Raw genomic sequence first — 22255 nt, forward strand, 5'->3', positions numbered from 1 at the left:
ATAAATATGGATTTTGCTTCTGTTGTCTATAATTTGCATTGATTTTGACGATTGTTGTCTTTTTTTATATTCTGGATAGTCTTTCATTGTTTATGGAAATTTTTATTTGAAAAATTACTTTTGGGAAATACTTGAGCCTGAGTATATACCTTCTACCAGAGGAAATTTGTTGTTTTAATGACAGGTACCTAAGAGTGACTGCAGTCTGGGATCAAGTCTTAGGGATTTTTGAGCTATCAAGTTGACCTGTCAAAGTCCCCTAACTTAAGAGTGCAGCCCCTAAGTGTCCCTACCACAAATAGAGTGTATACTACATTAGGTTTCTACCTTCAGTGGGCACTAAATTCAGACTCATCCTTCCAGCTGCTAAAATTTCCATGAAAGATCTGCTTGCCTTTAAGCCCTCACCCTCCATATAGGTAAATTGGTATGAAAGTGACACCCAGAGAATAGAAAATATTCTATAGGACATCACCTTCTGATGTTTTCAACAACTAAACCTTGCCTCCTTCTCAATTTCAGGAACTCCACCTCTCAGCTGCTTCATCTTTATGGGCAAATGTCTCTGCAAAGAAAATCTCTACTGGGTCTCTTTTTATTTTATCCTCTTAACAAGAAATTTCATAATATATTTTGGATATTTGGTGTTAATTAAGATCTTTTCTGGGACTTCATGTCATGGTTCAGTGGAAATGAATCTGACTAGCATCTATAACAACACAGGTTCAATCCCTGGCCTTACTCAGTGGGTTAAGGATCTGGCGTTGCCATGAGCTGTGATGCAGGTCACAGATGCAGCATGGATCCTGCATTGCTATGACTGTGGTATAGGCTGGCAGCTACAACTCATTCGACCCCTAGCCTAGGAACCTCCATATGCTGTGGGTGCAGCCCTAAAAAGACACACACACATACACACACACACAAAAGAAGTTTTCTGTCTTTTTCACAAGTGGTTTTCAACAAAGGGGGTAGTGCAAATGACCTGGTTTGCCTTTACCACAAGTAGAAGCCTCTGTGTATGCCTGTGTGTGTGTGTGTGTGTGTGTGCGTGTGTGTGTTAGTGTGTGTATAATAATTATATATTTTTTCAAGAAACTCATTTCTGGAGTCCCCATTGTGGCTCAGCATTAACAAACTGACTAGTATCCATGAGGATACAAGTTCTACCCCTGGTCTTGCTCAGTGGATTAAGGATCCAGCCTTGCTGTGGGCTGGGTATACATTGCAAACACACCTTGGATCCCGCATTGCTGTGGCTGTGGCATAGGCTTGCAACTGCAGCTCCCATTTGACCTCTAGCCTGGGAACTTCCATGTGAAACAGGTGCAGCCCTAAAAGAAATAAATAATTAAAAAATAAAATCTCACTTCTAATACCAATCTATTTCAATACAAGCTATTTCCTCTGGTGACAACTCATCACTCTCCCTTTTTAAAATTTTTAAATTATAGTTGATTTACAGTGTTGTGCCAATTTCTGCTGTATAGCAAAATGACTCAGTCATATGTACATATACTTTTTTTTCATATCATCCCCCATTATGTGCTACCCAAGAGACTGGGCACAGTTCCCTCTTCTGTGCATTAGGACCTCACTGCCCATCCATTCTAAATTTTATAGTTTGTATCTACTAACCCCCAATTCCCCATCCATCTCACTCCCTCCCTCTCACCCTTGGAAACTCCACAAACCTGTTCTCTATGTCTGTGATTGTTATTTCTATTCTGTAGATAAGTTCATTTGTGACATATTTTAGATTCACATATAAGTGATATCATATGGTATGTCTTTCTCTTTCTACTTCACTTAGTATTATAATCTCTAGTTGTATCTAAGTTGCTGCCAGTGGTATTATTTTGTTCTGTTTTATGGCTAAGTAATATTCCATTATGTGTACTACCACATCTTCTTAATCTGTGCATCTGTTGGTGGACATTTAGTTTGTTTTCATGTCTTGGCTATTGTGAACAGTGCTGCTATGATCATAAAGGTGAAAGTATTTTTCTGAATTGTAGTTTTCTCTGGATATATGCCCAGGAGTGGGATTGCTGGATCATATGATAGTTCCACATTTAGTTTTCTGAAGAACATTCATACTGTTTTCCATAGTGGTTGTACCAATCTTTATTCCCACCAATAGTGTAGGAGGGTTCCCTTTTTACCACACCCTCTCCAGCATTTATTTGTTGACTTGTTAATGATGGCCATTCTGAGAGGTATGAGGTGGTACCTCACTGTGGTTTTGATTGCATTTCTCTAATAATTAGTGATGTTGAACATTTTTTCATGTGCCTCCTGCCCATCTATATGTTTTCTTTGGAGAAATATCTATTTAGGTTTTCTGCCCATTTTTTGATTGTATTGTTTGGTTTTTTAGGTTGTTGTTGTTGAGTTGTGTGATTTCTTTGTATACTTTGGAGATAAAGCCCATGTTGGTTGCATCATTTGCAACTGTTTTCTCCCATCCCATTAGCTGTCTTTTCGGGGGTTTTTGTTTTATGGATTCCTTTGCTTTGCGAAAGCTTGTACATTTCATTAGTTCCTATTTGTTTATTTTTGTTTTCATTTCTATTGCCTTGGGAGACGGACCTAAGAAAACATTTGTATGATTTATGTCAGAGAATGTTTTACCTATGTTCTCTTCCAGGAGTTTTATGGTACCTTGTCTTATATTTAAGTCTTTAAGACATTTTGAGTTTATTTTGGTGTGCAGTATGAGGGTGCGTTCTAGTTTTATTGTTTTTATTCAGATTTTAAATTGTGAGTTTTTATCATGTCTGTTGATTTTTCATTGACCTGTATTGAAAGTTTGTTTCCATGTCTTGGCTATTGTGAACAATGCTGAGTTGAGTATTGGCAAGTGAGGGAGTCTCCACTTGCAGTCCTATTGCCTTTATCACTATGGCACTATGGTTTGAAATATTCTTGAATGTATTGGATCAAAAAAGAGAGGTTGGCATGCCCCAGCATGAGAGAATGTATTCAATACATGGATTTATGGTCAGACTTCACCCCAACACTTTGAGCAGTTACGTGAGTAGTGGGCAAAGAGGTGGATATTTTCCATGTTCAGCATAACTGGCATTATAAAATATGGATTGTTATTTCCCTCCATATCACTCTCCAACTTATGGTTTCCACAGGACTTTGAAGACTTAAGAGAGTGGGCACTGAAGCCACACTAGTGAGTTCTGACTTACTAGTTGTGTAATCTGGGTAAAGTAACTTATTCTCTCTGTATTTCATTTTCCTATTCTCTTAAGTGGGAGTAATAATAGCACCTACCTAACTGAGTATTATGAGAAGTAAATGAATTAATATATGTAAGACAATTAGAGCACTACATTGCATTTAAGTAGCAAATGCTCAGTAAATGCTGGCTTTTATCATGTCCACATGTAAACTTTTAACACATACATTTAAAAAATCATCCTTTTATTTAACATGTCCTATTAGACATTCGATCCGCTTTTTTATCAATGTCCTAAAATATGAAAAATAGAACAAAAAAAAAAAAAAAAAAAAAAAAAAAAAAAAAAAAAAAAAAAAAAAAATATTTTAACTTCCTCAGATTATCAGACTAACGAGAACACCACAATTCTAGATCTTTCCAGATTTCTGGTTTTAATTTACATTTTTTACATCAAATTATTATACTCTAAAACACTCTCTTCAAATTTCTTTACTGTTGGCTTTTGTTAATAAAGTTACATTTAATTAATTAGATAATTGGCACTTGGAAATTTTGCTGTTCAAAGGAAATGATCTTATTTTTTGGCATCTAAATCAAAGGGTATGTTGTACTAAGTAGGTTTATCCTTGTCTTCTGATGGTGACAGTGGTGAAGCCTGGTAAACTTTAAGTGACTTATTCAGTTATAAGCAAATTAATGTGTTAAAAGCTCTAATTAAAAAGGTAGGAAACATCCATAATCAGATGATTAACTTCACCAGAGGTAGAAATTATAAGTAGTAATCAAATGGAAATGCTGGATCTCATATATGGATGTAATTAAGGTTAAATGAAGTCATAATGGTAGGGATTCTGATCCAAGAGGATTGGTATTTTTATAAGAGACACCAGAGAGTAAGCTCACTCTCTCCTTATTTATATGCACATGCACAAGGAAAGCCCATGTGAGGATAGAGTGAGAAGGTGGCTGTCTACAAGGCAGGCAGAGAGCCCTCACTAGGAACTGAGCTGGCCAGCACCTTGATCTGGGATTTCTGAGAAAATAAATTCCTGTTGATTAAGCCACCTAAATTTTGTTGTTGTTGCTGCTGTTGTTATTGTTGTTGATGTTTCAGCAACCTGAGCAGACTCACGCAGTTGGGTAGAAGTTATAGATCATTCCAGTTGGGAGAGAAAACCTGAACAAATGTGTGGAAGAAAGAATAAGGGTGGTCTATGAGGGTATGTGCATGTGTATTAGTATTGCTAGAACATTAAAATAGAACTGTGATAAATGGGGAAGAATGGAAGTAATGAAAAACAATGATAAATAAACCAGGCCATTTTGTGGAAGTCCTTACATTCTATAGTAGGAAGTCAGGATTTTTGTCCTAAAAAAGAGGATGAGAATTAAGAAATGAATTTACAAGATGATATTTATGGGTCTTTAAAAACATTATTTTTAATCAACAGTTGTGAGTTATGTGAATGATGAATTTTTTTAACATAATTGAGGGTAAGGAGATCATTAGCAAGCTATTGTAGTCTTTCAGATAACAAATGATAAAGGCTTAAACTACTACATTGGAGGTAAAGATGAGAAGAGCTGAAAAAAATTTCTAAATACTCTTGAATAAGTAAAATAAAATCTCAGTGTTTTCTTAGGGTAAAATTTAAGAGAAAGAGAGCTTTAAAGGATCTTTGCAGGTAGAGATGGATCCCATTTTTAAGGGCCTGAAGCATACTCAATTTGGGGGGATACTTTTATGAAAAATAATGCAAAATTATTTTCCCCCAATTTAGCTCCATGATTAATTCACCTCCACTGGCAGATTTCATGCTTGACTGTCAGGATAAATCATGGCCATCCACTCTGCTAACATTCACAGGTAAAGGGAAAGGTTAGGGAGGAAGGCAGTGAACAGGTCTAGTTTTGGACATCCCCATGTAGATCAGAGGCAGTTAGAGATGTTTGAAAGGGTGCTCAATAAAATAGTCTGAGTTTTTTGAAATTCTGAATTTCAAAAATAAGTGTATTAATTTAGCAGTCATCAGAGAATAAGTAGAAATTAAAACTTAGAAAAAGAATTAGATCATCTGGAGAATAATCCTGAGGAACACTAACACTTTATTGTAGGCAGAGACTCAGTGAAAAAATAGTAACATTTCAGTTCAGTGATCTAGGTAAGAAAGGCCTCAACAACAGCGGTGGTAAAGGGAATTGAAAGGAGAGATGTTTTTGGAGATTTTAGTTGACAAAGAAGACCAGAAGAACAACTTGACAACAGAGAGATGGAAGAAAAAAGTGAGATAAGAATGATAATGAGTTCATACTGCCTGGGTAAGTTGAGTAGATGAAATATTCATTTATTAATATGGGAAGTCAGAAGAACAGATTCAGAAAAAAATGGCCAATTTGAAGTGTCTCCAGAATATCATAATAGAAATGTCTTCCAACAGTTGCTTTGAGTTAGATATTCTTTGCCTTTATTTTCCAATGTAAAGGGAAAAAGTTACAAAATCTTTTATCATTTGTCTAGTTAGTTATATAGTAATCAGTGCTCTTATAGAAGGGGAGTTCAGAATCATTAGCCAATGAGTGGTATTCTTAAAAAGTATGGACAGTCATTTTAAGAATATTCAGAAGATTACCCACATACAGAATCCTAGAGAACACCAAGGGCCAAGAGAACAGAGGGTAAGAGCCAATTTAAATGCACTTGCTCTCTTTTTCCAAGATGCATTCTGTCTCTGTGGATTTACGTATTCTGTATATTTTATACAAATTATATTACACAATATATGACCTTTTGAGTCTGGTTTCTTTTACTTAGCATAACGTTTTTGAAACTTAGCCAAGTTGTACCATCTATCAGTCAGTACTTCCTTTTTATGGCTAAATAATGTTCTATTCTGTGTTGATACACAGTCTATCTTTTCATCTATATAGTTTGTTTTCACCTTTTGGTGATTACAAGTAGTGCAGCTCTGAATATGTACATATTATTTGTTTAGATACATGTTTGGATATGTGTGGGTATATACCTCTAGGAGTATTATTGGTTCATGTAATAATTCTTTGTTTAACATTTTGAGAATCCACCATTTTCCACAGGGAGTGAACTGTTTTACATTCCCACCAGTAATGTGTAAATTTTCTAATTTCTTCATATTCTTGCCAGCACCTCTTATATCTGTTTCTTTGATGTCACCCTTGAGGGTGTAAGGCAGTGATTTAGATTTCCATTTCCCTTATGATTAATGACATTGATCATCCTTCCAGCCATTTGTATGCCTTTGGGGAAATTTCGATTCAAGTGTTTGTTCATTTTTCAGTTGGCTTTTTTGTTATTGAATTGTACATGTTCTTTGTATTCTGAAGACTAAGCCCTTGTCAGATATGTGATTTACATATATTTTCTCCCAATCAATAGAATATCTTTTCACTTTCTTGATAAAGTCATTTGATGCACACAAAAAAGTTAAATTGATGTACTCCAATTTATCTAATTTTTTCTCTTTTGTTGTTTGTGCTTTGGGTATCACAATCTAAAAATCCATTGTCAAACTAAGGTCATGAAGACTTATGTATGTATATTTTATTCTAAGAGTTATATGATTTTAGTTCTTAATTTATGTCATTGATCCATTTTTAGTTAATTTTTGTATATAGTATGAGGTAGGGGTTCCAACTTCTTTCTTTTACATGTGGATGTACAGTTTTCTTAGTACTACTTGTTGAAAAGACTGTCCCTGTCCCCATTAAATGCTCTTGGCACCCTTGTTGAAAATCACTCAGCCATAGAGTTATGCTTTTATTTCTAGACTTTCAGTTCTGTTTCTTTGGTCTATATATCTATCCTTATGCCAGTATCACACTATTTTGATTGCTATAGCTTGTTAATAAGTTTTAAAATCAGGAGTGAATCTTCCAAATCTGTTCTTCTTTCAAGGTTATTTTGACTATTTAACCGATTTCAAGATTGTTTGACTTGAAATTCTGTATGAATTTAAGAATTAGCTTTTCTATTTCTGTGAAAAAGACTAATGGAATTTTGAGAAGTTTTCTTTGAATCTGTTGATCACTTTGGGTAATATTGCCATCTTACCAATATTGTCTTCAAACTCATAAACAGAGGTTATCTTTCTATTTGCTTAGATTTAAAAAAAATTCCTTCAATTATCTTATAGTTTTCAGTGTATAAGTCTTTCACTTCTTTAGTTAAGTTTTCCTTAGATTTTTTTAAATTGTTATTTCCACAATACAATTTTTTTCCTACTGTACAGCATGGTGACCTAGTTACACATATATGTACACATTCTATTTTTTCACATTACAATGCTCCATCATAACTGACTAGACATAGTTCCCAGTGCTACCCAGCAGGATCTCACTGTTAATCCATTCAAAAGGCAATAATTTTCATCTATTAATCCCAAGCTCCCAATCCACCCCACTCCCCCCTGCTTCCCTTGGCAACCGCAAGTCTATTCTCCAAGTCCATAAGTTTCTTTTAGGTGGAAAGGTTCATTTGTGCTGTATATTAGATTCCACATAGAAGTGATATCATATGGTATTTGTCTTTCTCTTGCTAACTTACTTCACTCAGGATGAGAGTCTCTACTTCCATCCATGTGGCTGCAAATGGCATTATGTCATTCTTGTTTATGGTTGAGTAGTATTCCATTGTGTGTATATATACCACATCTTCCTAATCCAATCATCTGTCAATGGACATTTGGGTTGTTTCCATGCTTTGGCTATTGCGAATAGTGCTGCAATGAACATGCGGGTGTCTTTTTAAGGAAAGTTTTGTCTGGATATATGCCCAAGAGTGGGATTGCTGGGTCATATGGTAGTTCTATGTATAGCTTTCTAAGGTATCTCCATACTGTTCTCCATAGTGGTTGTACCAGTTTACATTCCCACCAACAGTACAGGAGGGTTCCCTTTTCTCCACAACCCCTCCAGCATTAGGTATTTGTGGACTTATTAATGATGGCCATTCTGACTGGTGGGAGGTGGTATCTCGTGGTAGTTTTGATTTGCATTTCTCTTAAAATCAGGATGTTGAGCATTTTTTCATGTGCTTGTTGGCCCATCTGTGCATCTTCCCTGGAGAAATGTCTATTCAGATCTTTTGCCCATTTTTCCATTGGGTTGTTGGCTTTTTTGCTGTTGAGTTGTACAAGTTGCTTGTATATTCTAGAGATTAAGCCCTTGTCAGTTGTATCATTTGAAACTATTTTTTTCCCATTCTGTGAATTGTCTTTTTTTTTCTTTTTGGATTCCTTTGCTGTGCAAAAATTGTCAGTTTGATTAGGTCCCATTGATTTATTTTTGCTCTTATTTCTGTTGCTTTGGGAGACTGACCTGAGAAAATTCCTTAGATTTTGTTTTGAATGTTACAGTAAATAGAATTACTTTCTGAATTTCTTTTTTGGATTATTCATTGCTGGTGTATAAAACACAACTGATATTTTGTGTTGATCTTGTACCTTGCAACTTATTAAATTTGTTTATTATTCATAAGGGATATTTGCCTATAGTTTTCTTATCTTGTGGTATTTATGTCTTGCTTTAGTATCAGGGTAATGCAGGACTCATAAAATAAATTAGGAACTATTCCTTCCTGCTGTGGTATCTTAAAATACTTTGAGAAAGATTTATATTAATTCTTCTTTATATATTTGATAGAAATCACCAGCAAACCTCAGTTATGTATCTTTTTTTGTTGAAAGGTTGATTACTGATTTTGAAAAATCTCTTGTTATAGCTGTATTTAAATTTTCTATTTCTTCTTAAATCAATTTTGATACTTAGTATATTCCTAGAAATTTTTTAAGTCTAGGCTTTTTAATTTGTTTGTATATGATGATTTACAGTATCTTTTATAATTATTTTTATTTCTGTAATGTCATTGGTAATGTTTCTACTTTCATTTATGATTTTATTTTTGTGCATCTCTCTTTTATCTTCTTCATCAGTCTAGCTAAAGGTTTATCAATTATTGACCTTTTTAAAAAATCAACATTTTGTTTCATAACTCCATTATTTTGCTGTTTTTTATTTCATTTAAATAAAAATGAAATTTAAATAAAAATTTTATCTCCACTCTTATCTTTATCATTTCCTTCCTTCTGAAATCTTTGACTTTAGTTTGCACTTCTTTTTCTAGTTCTTTAAGGTGTAAAGTTATATTATTGATTTGAGATGTTTCTTTTTTTTCCAATATAGGCATTTCAGCTGGAAATTTCCTAATAGGCACTGCTTTGCTACATTTTGTAAGTTTTGGTAATGCTGTATTTTTGTATTCCTTTGTCTCTATTTTCGATTTTTTTTTGCGATTGCTTCTTTGACGTGTTGATTATTTAAGCATATGTTCCTTAATTTCTACATATTTATGAATTTTCAACCTTCCCTTCTGTATTGACTGCCTTTCATTACTGTTAGAAAGGATCATTTGTATGATTGCAAACTTCTAAATTTATTGAGATTTGTTTTTCAGCCTAACATACACTCTATCCTGGGGGATGTTTCAGGTGCGCTTAAGAAGATTATGCATTCTGTTGTAATGATGTTTTTGTGCATAAAATAATTTACACCAGATTATAGTAGAAAATAGTACAGCTACTAAAATATCTTTGGATGTTATGATCTAGCAATATATGGGCTTTTTAATTAAAACCTTGAATAAACTACCATAATCTTAAAGTTATATCCATATAAACAATATTTCAGGATACTTACATAATCTAATATGATATCAAAACATCTACCATTTCTGTAAGTGACAAAGTCATAGGTACTAGTGGTATTAGTGATTAAAGGAAATAATATAATTCAGTTAAAGATTAGTACAAATAAAGAGGCACCTTTTTTCCCACTGAAGCTCATAGATGTACTGAATTCTATCCCCAAACCTTCTGGGGGCCTAGGGACCCTAGGTTAAGAACCCTCATCGTATGGTTTTGTCTTCAATTTGAAAAAACACTGGTCTAAGCCAGTGGGTAAATGTTTCTGTCTGGGGTTAAAGGAAGCAGAATGGACAACCCCACATAGTTCTCTTCTGTAGACAATTTAGTTCCAAATTGGAATCAAATCCTGGTGTCCTGATGGAAGGGAGAGGCTGAAACTCTTGCCTCTGTTGCTAATGTTATTGCTCACACTTAGAAGAGAGCTTAGGGGTCAAATCCTTAGGCATTTAGTAAGTCTAGAAAAGAAAGTCTCATTTCTGAGGCTTAATTAGTATTTGTGTAGCACCAAGAGGTCTCTGTAGAAATAGCCTTGGGTAAGAGAAAATTAGTGTTTTTAATTATTATCATTAAAAATGAATATTTACAGGAAATTGGGCTGAAGGCCATCTGGCCCAAGTACATTCCTAAGGGAGGCCATGAGGCACTAAAGGGGAAGAGGGGGGAGCTTTGTGCAGAATGGATGGAATTATTTATAGCTTCTCAAGGCTCTAGTTTAAGTCATCAACTGGAAAGGGCATTTAAAAGTTAAAGTGAGAATTAAGAGACTGAATTTGAAGAATGTGAGTATTTTTTCTTTAAGAAATACTCTTCTTAAAAAACACTTTCATTTTTAAGAGACACTTTCATATTTTAACATTAAAATGTGGTAATATACACTTCTCCCCCCACCAGTGTATATAATCATTGTTATTTTTTAAGTTGTTGTTGTTGTTTTTTTTTTTTTTTGTCTTTTTTAGGGCCACACCACAGCATATGGAGGTTCCCAGCTAGGGGTCAAATCAGAGCTGTAGCCGCCAGCCTATGCCACAGCCACAGCAATCCCAGATCCCATCAGCATCTGCAGCCTACACCAAAGCCAGACTCTTAACCCACTGAGTGAGGCCAGAGATGGAACCTGCATCCTCATAGATGCTAGTCAGATTCATTTCCGCTGAACCACAATGGGAACTCCTACAGTCTTTGTTATTTTTTTAAACTGAGGGATGAAAAGTAGCATTTTAGATGTTACTATATGTATATGTGGCCTTGGCAAGTCATTTTATTCAGTGGCTCTCTGTGAAATAATATTTCATCCTTAGTTACTTCTTTGGTGTTAAATTGATGAAAGAGTTAGTATTGATGTAGTTGTGTAATACCTGGATTCTTTTCAGGCATAACTAATTCATTGTTTCAGTAACACAAAGTCACGTTTTAAATATAGGGTTGGATTTTAAGGTGTGAATTTCATTAGATCATTTTTTTATCTACATTTCTTAATTTTAAAATATTATTTCTTCTAAAAATAAATCAGAGAAAGAATAATTGGATATTATTCTTTACCATTCACAACAGAGACTGACAAAAGGATACTATAAGATCTGATGACAGAGTTTGGTGAATGAGGACTCTCTCCTACTTTGCTGTTTGGAAAGTAAGTGGATTAACACTTTGAGGAAGTAAATGGTGGTTTATTTCAAGAATCTTATAAAATAGCCATAATAGTAGACTTAATAATTCTATTTCTGAGAATATATCCTGAAGAAAGTCACAAATACAGAAAAATCTTTCTCTGTAAATATTTACCACAGCATTATTTATGACATTGAAAATTAAGACAATCTAAATATTACATAACAAAGGTTGAGTTACATAAGGGATATAGTATTTATTTGACTGTAACAAATAATATTTACTCCATGTGTGTAACAACAGGGAGAGTGTTAAAGCATTTATGCAGTATATAACAAGCAAAATGTGTTCGTACAGTAGTAACAGCATAAGCCCTTAGCTATGTATTTGGGCAAGTTGCTTAACCTCCCAGTCTCAGCCTTACATGTAAAGTAAGAATGCTAGAACTGTAAATGACAGTTCCTCCTTTGTACAAGGACCATGAAGACTAGGAGTTTATATATACTTTGGTTAAACAGTGCCTAGCATAGAATAAGTGCTTCATAAATACTAGCTACTGTTATTATCATCATTACTGCTGGCTTATCGCAGTAGATTTAGAGAAAGAAGCCAGTAGATGCCAGCATAGATACAAGTTCTTTAATGTGGCAGAAGGTTCCACTTACTGCACAAAGATGGCTGTGCTGGGGAAGAGACACAGAAGGACTCCTAGTCACAGAGCCAAGCTTCCCTCACCTTCCACCTCCACAAAAGCCAATGCCCACCAGCTCACCAACCCCAAACCACAAAAGCCATCTCAATACACTCCCAAGTGATCACCAGAAGATCAAAAGTTAGAACTGGGTTCATTTTCCAGTCATATCTTTTCCTAGTAGGCCCAGACTTTAGGGTTATGAAACTTAATCCTGCAATTACATATTAAGTGAATTAACCCAGATGAAAAATCATGAAATAAAATATCATCAGACATACACTATTTGAAATAATCCTGAATAGAAACCAAGAATCAAATTAAAGAAATCATAATGTAACCAGAAACTGGTCTTGAGTAGTAAAATCATGGGTCACTTATTTTGTTCTCTTTCAAATTGTCTGTTTTCCAAAATTTTATGATTTGAAGGTACTGAATGTCAGGTAAAAGGAATGACAGTAGTAAAGATTTCTTATGTGTGGTTCCTCTTATTTTGTAGAGTCACTTCAGGTGTACTGTGTTTTTCTTGGGAAATTTCTGTAACAGGCTTGTGAAATATAACCAATCCATATTTGATCAATATAAGTTAGAGTCCTTTCAGTTAAAAACATCAGAAACATCTGATCAAACCTGAATAACACAGAGAATGTATTAGTAATTATTCCAAAGGGTGAAGGTCAATTTAATGACCTAAACATGCTGTCAAGAAGTCCCTCCCTTCCTCTCATTTTTTTTTTTGTCTTTTTTTTTCTTGCTCTTTCTTTCTATCTCTGCTTTCATGAGGGTGGTTTCATCCTAAGACTGCTTCCTCTGCATTTGTCAGTGGCAGCCAAGCCTATAGCCCTTCTTTTTTATGCAAAAATAAATGTCCTGACTGGATGAATTTAGGTAATGTGGTCATTCCTGAATCAATCTCTTGGGCCAGCAGAATAGCTCATTGGCTTAGGCCTGAGCTTCATGATTATCCCTGAATCAGTATCAAGCTGAAGGAGATAAAATTATCCTGATTGTTTTAGAATGCAGTCAAAATGTGCCTATTTAATAAGCCCCCATTTTCAAATGCTTAAAACATCTTTTTTAAAAGATGAAAATCTTAAATGCAAACCTTATGAGGCTGTCTCCAGACCTACTCAGTCATCTACCACCTCTCAGTCATTACTCTATATGCAGGGCCACATGGGAAGGTAACTTATGGCACGAAGCCTTCAATTTCCTAGGTTATACAACCTGTGGTGGTGATTTATCCAAACTTGAGGTTTTGTTGTTCACCCCATTTCCACTACTCAGCCCTCCTACTCTCTTCATACTCAACACTTCTTCCTGTTCTTACATCACCATTAGTTTCTCACTCTAATATTTTATATTGAGATAAACTGTATGACCTCTTCCTTGGTCTTTGGCTCTTGGTTTCCAAGTAAAGTTTGAAAATTCCCCAACTTTTTCACTTCCTTGCCCAGCCTCTTACATTTCAAAGTGACTTTCAGGACTTATTGTCTCTACCAAAGGTTTTTTAAAGTCTCATTTGGAGTTCATAAGCCTGGAAATCAACTCTTCATTCTCATTGAGTTCTTTCCTAACTTTTCTTCCCTGGAGCCATAGATTTTAGTCTCCAAGTCTAGTTTAATTGCACAAGGGCTTTAGGGTAAAATACTGGCTTAAAGCAATTACATTGAGGAATATTTCAAGACATTGTCTTGCTGCCATAATACATGTCAAGAATCATGCAGACATTAAATGATATAGGGGTTCAAGGAAAAGAGAAATTAAATTCTAACAAGGGAAATCAGGTATCACTCATGAAAGTAGTAGGACTTGAGCTAATTCTTGAAGAGTGAGTAGAAGTTCGGGAAGAAGAAGAGAAATGAAGTTCTGTTGATGGCTTGCCTTTGTTGCAGTGGATTAGATAGTACAGTATGTTCTATGTGAGCTTCTCTTTTAGCAAAGCTTGGGCAGGAATTGATCCATAAGTTTGTAGGTATAATTATTGATTACATCTATCATTTCCCTCAAGAGAGTTACTTGTTTTATTCTATGTGGGCTGCCATAGCAAAATACAGTAGACTGGGTAATTTATAAACAACATAATTTTTTTTTCTTACAGTTCTGGAGGTTAGGAAGTCCAAGATCAAGGTGCCTGCAGACTAGATGATCTGGTGGCTGCAGACTAGATGTCGGGAGGTTAGGAAGTACAAGATCAAGATGTCTGTAGACTAGATGTCTTGCTCCCTAGTTGTAGAGGGCTGTCTTCCCATTGAGTCCTCATGTGGCAGAAAGGATAGGGGAGCTCTCTGGGGTCTCTTTTATAAGGGCACTAATCCTAATCATGGGGGCATGACATTCAGATTCTCAACCTAACCACCTTCCAAAGATCCCCATCTCCAAATGTTATCACATTGAAAGTTGGGTTTTTACATGTGAATTTTGAAGGAACACAAACATTCAATCTCTAACAGTACTTCATGTAATTCTCATCAGTTTTGGAAAGCATAAGGCACATATTTGCCTTTCTAAGTTCAGTTAACTCTCTTAAATGCCATGCCTTCTTTTGTTATCCAATACTGTTTTCATGATGGTTCTGTTTGCATGACTGCACCACTGCCTCTGATAGTGGGGGTTACCAGTGTCAACTGAAAAGACACAGAAGGCTGCTAATTAGAAGCGGTTTTATTTGAGATCTTAAGATTGTGATTATGGAGACACAGATGCAGGTAAAATTGAAAGAGTGTTCTAGGAAAGAAAAAGAGGGTCTTGTGAAGGGAAAAGCCATGAAGTTGCACTCTAACATAGGAAAGGGAATTTTTGTCCTTAAGGGATGGCTGTCATGAGTTGTTTTAAAATGAGGATTTGATAAATATTTTGAGTTTCTGGAACACCGGGCAGAAATTCTAGAGGCCTGTGTTAAGACAATAAGTGGTCAAAAGGTTAGATTCCATCTATCCTGAGAAATGAATAAGTCACACTTTCTCAGTGGCCTCTGGACTCTATTTTAGAGAGCTTTCTTAGTTATACTGACTCCGTTTTGACTTTCCTGTCATATGAGAGATATATTTTCATTGTTCCTTGAGATAGTAATGTTTTTAAAAAACCTGAAAGGTCAATTTTCTAATTTTAGTGATGATTCGCAATGAAAAAGCTTTGATAAAATCAGTGTTTTTGTCTGTTTTTATTTATTTACTTTGTTTTCAAACTAGGATGTATGGACTATTTTTGAGAGTTCTTACATTATTATGTAAATAAGGTCTCCACTGAGCACCTTCTATCTGGAACTATTCTTACTGATTCCTAGAGTTGAAATTGCAGCTGACTATAATTGTGAGTTGTATAACCTTGGACCTTTATTTAACATCTCTGTTTCACCTTTGGTGAAATGAAAATAATAAACCTTATCGTATTGTTTCTTGTATGATTAAACGAGAACATTATTGAAAATTTGGTAGCTACTTTCATTATGATTAGACGTATGTGATAGCACAAGTGATATTTCCATATTGTCATTTCCCTCACCCTTTGTCTGCTAAGGGCATATTTCTTGGTCCTTTTCTTCATTTACAAAAAGCTCTTGTGTAACCCATTTCTCCGTTAATGCTAGGGCCACAAAATACCCTTATAGTGTACATGAGCTTGCCCTTCTCCTGGTTTTCCTTGTGGTCCCCCTTTCTAAGAGATTGGAACTATTTCCAGTTTCTTATACACCAGGCTTTTTTCACAGTCTCCTCCTGGGACATCTGCAATGAGGTCCAAGGAGAAGGCCAGCCAGTGCAGGAGACAAAGTGACACAACTTAACATTGGCTGCAGTCAGCATTTCCCAGCCAGACAGGACTCTGAGTCCTCCTTAGAGTCTTGGCTGAGAAGTTATTCTGTAGAAACCTATAGAAGAGGATAAAAATGATCTACTTACCTTGAAGCAGTTGCTAGCTCATTAGGTAAGAACATTTTTATACTAGGGTGAAACAAAATTCACTTACCTGACCAAAGCAGTTAACAAGGAAGGTTTGTTTTGTAACAAAGAAATGTAGAGCAGCTTACATGTAATATCTCAAGCATGCTCTTAAAAAAATCCCTTGAGATATGAAATACTATTTTAGATTTGAAAATACTAATACTCCACATTAAATAGCACCCACCCAAAATTACAATCTACATCTGTTAAGTTTCAAAGCTTTCTACTTTCCTAGAATTGAAGAGTATTCATCGGAACTGCTGTCGATAGAGGGCAAGCTGCTGATTGAAAGTGCTCTTAGCTGGGAGCTGATGTCTGACAGTCACCTCTTTTTGTACTATTGAACTTATAATCATTCTTGACCTTGCATAGTTATTAACAGTTCATTTGTAAGTAACTTATACCTCCTACTGAAAGGTAAATTTTTGTGGATTGAGATCTTGTCTCTATTTCTTTGCTTATATAAACAATGAACATTTGTTCATTTGAGAAACATTTATTTAAAACCTACTATATTCAAAGAACCAGCCATCCTCATTAGTATATTGTTGAGTATCCCTGCCTGTCACGCGGAAGACCGGGGTTTAATTCCCCAACGGGCAGGCAACAGGTCCTGGAGTTCCTGTCGTGGCACAGCAGAAACAAATCTGACTAGGACCTCTGAGGTTGCAGCTTTGATCCCTGGCCTCGCTCAGTGAGTTAAGGATCCGGCATTGCCATGAGCTGTGGTATAGGTCGCAGACGTGGCTTGGATCTGGCACTGCTGTGGCTCTGGTGTAGGCCGGCAGCAACAGCTCCCAATTATACCCCTAGCCTGGTACCTCCATATGCTGCGAATGCAGCCCTAAAAAGACAAAAAAAACCCAAGTACCATATTAGATACATAAAGAAATACAGTGTATTTCTATATCTAGTTAATGAACGTTTGTTTATTCCAAAAATATTTATTTATGACCTACTACATTCAAAGTATCATATGAGTTAGATGCTACTGCAGACAAAATGTAAAAATATGAGGTCTCTAGTCATAAGGAGATTCTTCATCTAGTAGTAGAAGAACGAAGACAATGAGAGTAATTGTTATAATGGAAGAAACAGAAGATGATAGGTATTAAGGTATTAACTTCTGGAAATAGAAAAATGAAAATGGATAGTTGGCAAAAAAAGGCAAAACAAATGGCAGGATGCAAATAGAAGTTTATTTCATTTTATTTGTTTGACATCACATTCCTTTGAGAGAAAAGACAGTAAGAGGAGGATTTTCTAGGCCTCGTGATTCCACCTTGCACCTGAGAGTTCTGAGACAATCAGACTGAAGCAGAGCATTCTGGGGGGTTTGGTGCATTCTGGGATGAGGTCATTACAGACAGTTTACAACCAAGCCCGGGTCTGGAGGCAGCTCGGGAATACAGCTGCCATAAGAAGATTAAATGAATTACCAAAGCACACAACACTCTGCATTTCAGGGGAGTTACATTATTTTTGACTAAGAAGGTGAGTGAGGACATAGACAAGCTACTGTGGAAGTTCAAATAGTAAGAGAGAAGACTTGTGGGTAGAAAGGACTAGAAGAGGCCCCGTAAACAATGACATGCAGGCAGGTAGAACAATCTTAGCATAGCACAGAGGCAGTAAACTTGGATATATGTCAAAGTACCGAAACCAATTTGCCAAAAAGTCAATTCAATTTAGCATACTGGTTGTTGGACAAGTTCACTTTTGGCAAATTGGCTTGCTTCTGGAAATCTTGGAACATATATAAAAAGGGAAAAGAGATGGGGAGAAGAAAAAAAGTATTTATTGCTCTCATACTAGATACTAAACACTGTTCTCAGTGCTTGATACATGCCATCTTATTTCACCTTTTCCATAGGCTTTGTGGTACATATTAATTATACTAACCTTTCAAAAGAGAAAAACTGTACATCATAGTTCATAGAATATAAAAGATAAAAAAGTTTGTCTCAAGATCTCCCAGTCACTTAGTTGAAGGCCTACCATCAAACACAGATTTTCTTGGTTTTAACACCCTGTAGTTTCTACTTCAACACACAGCCCAAGTTTTTGTTAAAGTAGGTTCTGAAGGGAAATTGGTATAAGTAGGTTTATAGGCAAAAGCCAGAGCTCAGATTCCCAGTCAAGGAGATTGAACCTGAGAACTAGAAACAACTGATTCATTGAAAGGAAGAGTGACAATGCCTTATTTGTGTTTTAAGAAAATTAATCTTATAATTGGTGTGTACAGTGTTAGACCAGTTAAAAGCCTATTACAATAGATCCTATAAGAAATAAGAAGCTAACTAGGGTTATAATGAAAATTGGTAGAATAAAATAGATTTAAGAGAGGTAGAATGGCAAGTCAGTAGAAATTAGGGATTTATAGTAGGGCACTAGAAAAAAAGAATAAATTGTGACAAAATTATAATTAGTGAGTGGAGTTTGGAAACCATTATCAAGGTCAGACTCAGGAAGAAGGATTATGTATTGTATTTTTGACATTGAGAATTTGAGGTATCATTTGTATACACAAGCAGAGAGGTCCTTCTGGTAGATGGAAGTTTGTGACTTGCCCTTGAAATAAGTCTTGGCTGAGATGTGATTTAGGAGTCGTTTACATTAACAAGAAAGTAATGAGAAACAATGCCAAGCACTGTTATATGTTTTATTTTGAATGCAATTAATTAGGAAGGAAAGTAAAGTTAGAAAATAGACTGGAGCTGAGGACTAAGCCTCTAAGTACCTTTGGTCAATGAAGAGGATCCTAGAGAGAGAAGGGTTGTTGGTCAGTGAAAGGGGGAGAAACAGAAACAAAAACACTGATGTTCAGAAGACAGTGCCTACAAAGGAGCGAGGGAGTGTATCAATAGAATCGGCATTTCATAGAGCTCAGGGAAGCGAAGATTGAACCCATTTAATATTTTTGTGAATGAAGAAGTCACTGGTAGCATTTTAAAAAATAATATGGTGTAGAATGATGGCTAGGAAAGCTATACAACTAGAGATTAGGGAGTGTGTGGATGATTAGCTGTGGGGAAGGAGGGTCAACCAAAGTGCTCTCATCTTTCAAGAAGGAGAAAATAAAAGAACAGAAATCTAGAGTCAAAGAAAAGTTGAATGTAGAGGAGGGACCTGAGAATGGAGCCTACACTATGGAATCATGGGGTAAGGAGCAATTGAAGATATAAGACAGAGCAGGAATGTCTGATAGAGCAAGTTCCTGAAGGGATGGAAGGTAACAGGATTGACAGTACAAATGACAGTATTTGATCTTGGCTACGAGACAAAACCCTGCCATTTGAGAAAATGAAAATTGTATGATAGATTCCAATGGTAAAGTTTTTTTTGAGACAGGGAAATAAGGATACCTAATGTCTTGGGCAGTTTGACCATAAACAGAGCCAAGGACAAAGGCTGTATGCAGGTATGTTATTTGGAACGTGATGCCTGGAATAAAGATTGAGGGGAAATAAGACAGGGAGGAGAGGAAGCAAATATGTGTATGTGTATATATATTTATATGTTAGAGAAAGAGTGAGAGAGAGAGAACCAATAGCTGATGAATAGAAGTGTGTACTGAAGCGATATACATGCACAGGAACATCAGCTAATGTGAGAAAAACTTGATGAGCATAGCTTGGTGAGATGGAATGGCCCAGGGGTAGCCTCCATCTTTTTATCATGGCTATTTCATCACAAGTCCATTGGAACATCATTGGAATATCTGGGAAAATGTGCTGGTTGGCGTAGACAAGAAATGTCTCTGTTAGGCATTGAGACAGGAGACAAAAAAATCCATTCTTCTCCCATAGGTCCATATATGTACTTATTCTACAGAATTTCTATTTTCCAATTCCCCAATAATAGCCTTTCTAGGCCCCCGAGCAACCAGCCAAGCCATTCGCCATTGCCCAGGAGGGCACATGTCCATACTCAAGCTACATTTTTCACAAATAAAATGAAAACCAAGTGTATTGATCAAAACTATGCCTGCTGGAAGAATTTCCCTTCATCACTCTCCTTTAGAGCTACCCAAGAGAAGAGATACAGACAACAGCAGTCTATTTTTGGCTAGTGCTAATATATTGAGCCAACTCATCTGTGAAGCAGGCTTGAGCCTTTCCTCCTCCATCAATCAGTTGTAGGGAACTTCTCATGGGGCCATAGGTGTGAATTGCTGGAGAAAAGCTGGTACAGCAGAGGCAGGTGCTTTGGGAGTCTAGGCCATCTTATCATGCAGTGTTTTTAGGCCTTTTGAACCCACTGGATCTAACTTTGAATATTCCATTTCTACCATATGGTAGTTTGCTATTGAGCCTGACCACACTTATGATTTTGGTGAATTATATATCAGCTTATGATGGGAACTTTGATTACACATTCACTTGATAGCTCATAATCAGATATTTCATCTCAACCAGGGATGAAGAGCATGCCAAAAGCTGTCTATGCTTCCTTCAAAATCCACTGAGACAAACCAAGTGGTATACCTATTTTTTACTATAAGGGTTTTTGTCTTTTACACTTGGAGAGGATGTCCAAGCATGCCACACACCACTGGACTCCTGAAATATTAACCAAAGTAGCAGATCCTGAATTTTCGTGGGATTGTATCTGTTAGGGTATAATCATAAGGTAGAAATGCAAAATTTAATGTCAAGAATTAATTGTAGCAGGAGAGTAATTATGAAGGTTTAAGGAAAACTCTAAAGGATATACAAGAATTGAGAGAGTATGCAAGGAAGGGACTAACTTACCAGAAGTTCTCCTCCCCAAAGCTGAGACTCAAAATTTGGAATACACATGGTTACAGCCCACTGGATGGTCGAGAATTTGCTGCTTTGCCTGGGTAAATAGGAAGTGTCTCTCCAGGACAAAGGCAGGTAAGACTGGTCTGTGGACTGACAGAGGGAGTCAGGCATCAGGAACTTCCTACCAGCAGGGTAGCCTAAGGCTCAGGGTTGCATGTATCCACATCCAGAAAGCATCATCGAGGAAGTCACTGGAGCAGAACTAGTGTTGCAGGCTCCCCAAGGAATCGTGTGCTCTGAGCTTGCAGCTATGGCAAAGCATCTCCGGATATCCTCATGCATGCATTTCTGCTAGGTGCCGAATAGAAGTGGAAAGCCTTACCTGAACCAAGAAAAGAAGCCCCTTTCTTCTACAGTGTCTCTCCAGTGCCCTCTGTTGACAAAGATTAATATTATACTCACTGCGAAGGAAGAGATGCTTAAACGTTCCTAAATTCCTAAATATTCCCACAGATGTTAATAAAGGGCAGATTTGGAGCTGAGGCCATACATTCGTAGCTGTCAAAGGGATCCAGTCCCCACCCTGTGGCATGTGTGATTCTATTAGGATAATTGTTGTTTCCTGATGCTTATGTCTAATAACATGATGTTGTCAATAGAGTGAAACAGCATGATCTTCTGCAGTATGTCAAGATAAACAAGGCCTCAACAGCTTGTATTATGTCAAAGAGTTGTCATAGCCCTGGCATAGCTAGATGGGGAATGTAAACTGGAATCTTGATGATATAAAAGCAAACTGCTTCTTATGTCCTTATTGATGGGATTAAGAAAGATGCTTTTAATGTAAAACCTTCACATATGAAGATCTAAGGCTACATGCCCAGTGCCAGAGTCTATATTGATGCCTGAGTAGGATATTTCATTTAACACAGCAGCTGTGATTAGGACTACAATTTAGCTGACTCTAGGGCTACCCACGGTCAGGTACCATATTCCAACTGATTTTTCAGTTCCAAGCAAATAAACTGAATGGGAATTTGGGGTGGTGCATTTTCATCAAGTCTTTGATAATTATCCTAATCTTTTCAATTCCTCCTGGAATTGTATTATTTATAATTTACTATTTTAATGGAGGGGTAGTTTTTGAGGCTTATAGTCAATGACTTTATATAAAAATGATTCATATTTCACTGGTTAAAGAACCAAAATGGGGGTTCTTCTAGCTACTAATCATCGGTAGTCCAATGTATATACTTAGAGCCAAGGAAAATAACTACAACCTTGTTCTGAGAAACCAGTGAAGATGTGCTTGGGGCAGAAATACATTTATCACC

General features: G+C 36.2%; 1 protein-coding gene across 4 annotated transcripts in view; it reads left to right on the forward strand.

The window, feature by feature from the left end:
* Positions 1 to 22255, forward strand: part of KCNN2 (potassium calcium-activated channel subfamily N member 2) — a 442972-nt gene that overhangs the window by 212456 nt on the left and 208261 nt on the right. Inside the window, exons 4-5 of one of the 4 annotated variants that reach the window (XM_021084636.1) lie at positions 9413 to 9459; positions 11485 to 11563. The exons of the other annotated variants lie outside the window; for them this stretch is intronic. The gene's annotated coding sequence lies outside the window, so the exon portion shown is untranslated. The remainder of the gene's footprint in view (positions 1 to 9412; positions 9460 to 11484; positions 11564 to 22255) is intronic. 4 annotated transcript variants of the gene reach the window in all.

The sequence above is a fragment of the Sus scrofa genome, chromosome 2, assembly GCF_000003025.6.
Source record: "Sus scrofa isolate TJ Tabasco breed Duroc chromosome 2, Sscrofa11.1, whole genome shotgun sequence".
NCBI lineage: Eukaryota > Metazoa > Chordata > Mammalia > Artiodactyla > Suidae > Sus > Sus scrofa.